General features: G+C 31.8%; 1 non-coding gene across 1 annotated transcript; it reads left to right on the forward strand.

Annotated features, from left to right (window-relative positions):
* The first annotated feature begins 680 nt into the window (after window positions 1-680).
* Window positions 681-768, forward strand: TRNAM-CAU (transfer RNA methionine (anticodon CAU)). The gene is given in 2 exon segments: window positions 681-718; window positions 733-768. It is a non-coding gene; the product is annotated as a tRNA-Met (tRNA).
* Window positions 769-3,042: the final 2,274 nt, after the last annotated feature.

The following is a 3,042-nucleotide window of genomic DNA, read 5'->3' on the forward strand; positions in this document are numbered from 1 at the left end:
AGGAGTATTGCTTTTTTATTAGGTATATTATTAATTATTTATAAACCAATAAGGAAAGTAAAATATTAAAAAAAATGATTTTGATATAATATTTTTTTAAATATTAAAATATAATTCATATGAAATTATTTAATAATAAAAATTAGAAATAAAATAATTGAAGTATTAGTTTAATTAGTTAAGTTACTATTATTAAAACAATCTTGCTACTGATTTTTGGTTCTAGATATTTTAAGCTAGTTTTTTTTTTTTAAATGATAATAAAGAAGAAGAATATAATTAATGCAAATATTTCATAGATTTAATGGTTACATATTTTTAGAATTAGTGAACCACACAGAGAAAGAAAATTCAAATAAAATAAATAATTAATATTATATTTAATTATGACAGTTTTTTAACTGAATGTGATTCTTGTCCTGAAATCAAATAGTCAACGGTAAAAGTATACAGATTTTTTAATTATTATGAGTGAAAAAATTATATAAAGCTATTGATGACTAATGTTATGTTCAATAATATCAATAAAGTTATTGGTGGGGATTTCTGTAAGGAATCAATGTTGTAAAATCTGATGGGCGCACTGGATTTCAAATTTTCAAGTTCAACGTTCCAATTTAACTAGCGGTATTTAGTAAACCACTAACATAAGGATCGTGTTTTTTATTAGCAAGTCAATTGGGGTGGTGGCGCAGTTGGTTAGCGCGTAGGTCTCATAGCTTACATTGAGAAATCCTGAGGTCGAGAGTTCGAGCCTCTCTCACCCCATTTTATGTTCTGTTTAATAGAATACTCATTTGAGGATATTCGGAACGAATTAGTAAATTAATTGCGTTGCGCAGGTACGGTCTCAGAAATCCTGATTTCGTCCTGGAACACGATACTCATTTGAGCATATTCCTAGTATGGGTGATATGCGCTGGTTTAGTATGGGAGATAAAGTAATATTTACATTAAAAGAATTCAACTTATGTGACATCAAGCAGGTATCAATTCATTTTGTGGGAAAACATAACTGAAGGAGTTGAATTTTTTTTTATAAAACATAACCCCAAAGGATTTATATTGGTTGGAATATAGAAAGCTTTTTTATGAGAGAAAATAAGAGAAAAATAACCCTCTATAATAAGTATTACAAGTTTTATTTTTAATTGAGGATGTCATGTTTGGTATAAAAGATTTAGCAACTGGTAAAGTCCAAGACATTGATAGGTTACGGGTATAAATTTTAAAATAGGATGTTGAGATCTTGACCCCAATCATCAAAAATATCTTCAACAACATCACACAAGGCAATTTTAAGTTGAATGGACAACAAGTGTTGCTATCCCTCTTTACAAAAGTGGAGACATCAATAATCCCTCTAATTATCACACTATTATGGTTAATCCTTTTCTTGGAAAATTGTTAGGGAGCATGATGGAGCGTAGAATCAACAGTTGGGTAGAAAAAGAGGGTAAAAGAACAAAAAACCGAGCTAGTTTTAGGCCAAGGCACTCTACAATTGATCATTACATCACTCTTAGGCACTTCATCGAAAAGGTATGAGACATTTAGGGTGGGGAAACCTTTTGTTGCTTTGTTTATTTCAAAAAAGCTTTTGACATTGTTCCTGGGGATAAGATTTGAAGAAGAATGGAAGAGTTTGGAATCCCAAATGAATATAGAGTTATTGTCCATAAACTTTATGAGAAGTTAGTGCTAAAATCAAAACTAAAGAGGGCTTTTTAGAATGATTTGGTAGTGACATTAGGGTCAAGGAGGGGTGCCCCCTTTCCCTTACTCTATTTGGTTTATATATTGATAAGCTAGAAGAATGGATACACAAGACCAGTGGATAAGGTATTCAACTAGCGGGTTATGTGGTGAAGCTACTTTTGTAAGTTGATTATCTTATCCTAATTGCAAAATATGCTCATGGTTTGAGAGAGCATGTTATCACCCCAAAAATTTTCAAAACATCATTGCGTCAGTGCTGCTTTTGGTCATGATTTCAAGGAGGTCTAAAGGTCATTTTAGTCTTGATAAAAGGGTAAGTGATAGGGTTTGAACTCTTAAAATGTCATCTTTCATTTCCAAATAAAGTCCTTTAGGTTCACTTCATGGTCAAATAGGTCACATTTTCCATTTAGAAGTCATTCCATTAAGTTTAGGGTTAAATTTTTGCAATCACACAGGAATCCGCAGTTTCGTAGCGCAGCTAGTTCAAAAAAGGTGATTTGCGCTACGAAACTATTGTGTATGCTCTTTTTTCTGTTTTTAGAAGTCAACTTCCAAGGGGGTTCTTGAGAAATCTAAAACTAATTTTTGAAAACTGAAAGAGGTTTTTCTTCCTAACATACTTAACTACAAAAACCTCTCTCAGTTTCTTTAAATTCATTATGAGGTGGGAGAAATTGATGACCCAACTTGCACTACAAAACTGCTGAAAGTCATTGAGAGAAAAACTTTGTTTTCTGGTTTTAGTAGTTCACTTCATGATCAGTTTTTGGCCAAATGAAAAAGTATTTTAGAATTCTGAAAGAGGTTTCTCTTCATAAAATCTCCAGCTACAATAACCTCTCTCACTTTCCTCAAAAGTGTTACCAGTTGAGAGAAACAAGGCTTTCTTTGAAGCCATATTTTTAGAAATTAGAATTTTCCAGTTTTACACATGTTGTTCAAAGACAGTTTCTGGACAGTTAGGTCACAGATCAACAGGGTTTGTTAACAATGTTGAAGGCATCAAAAAGGTCGAAGACATGGATTAGTAGCTGTCAAAGAATGTATTTAAGTCTTAGATAAGGTTGTTGAAACATGTTTTAGGAATTCACTCCTATTTGTATTAGGACTCTTAAAATATAGTTAGCTGTTAGCTTGTAATTAAGAGTTTGTTTTATGAGTAGATAGGTGTCAATTTTAGAAATTTGAATTCTCCTAAAGATGGATCATAGAATCCAAGGTTGTAAAGACTATATATGAAGCATGAGGTCGAATTCCTCAAGGTTGGTATTTGTATTAGCAAAAGAAGTTGTGTTATGGGAGCAGACTGTGTGCTTTTCA

The sequence above is a fragment of the Pinus tabuliformis genome, chromosome 2_2 (genome assembly GCF_031772625.1).
Source record: "Pinus tabuliformis cultivar Carrire ecotype Pingquan chromosome 2_2, CPIR1, whole genome shotgun sequence".
In the NCBI taxonomy this organism is placed as follows: domain Eukaryota; kingdom Viridiplantae; phylum Streptophyta; class Pinopsida; order Pinales; family Pinaceae; genus Pinus; species Pinus tabuliformis.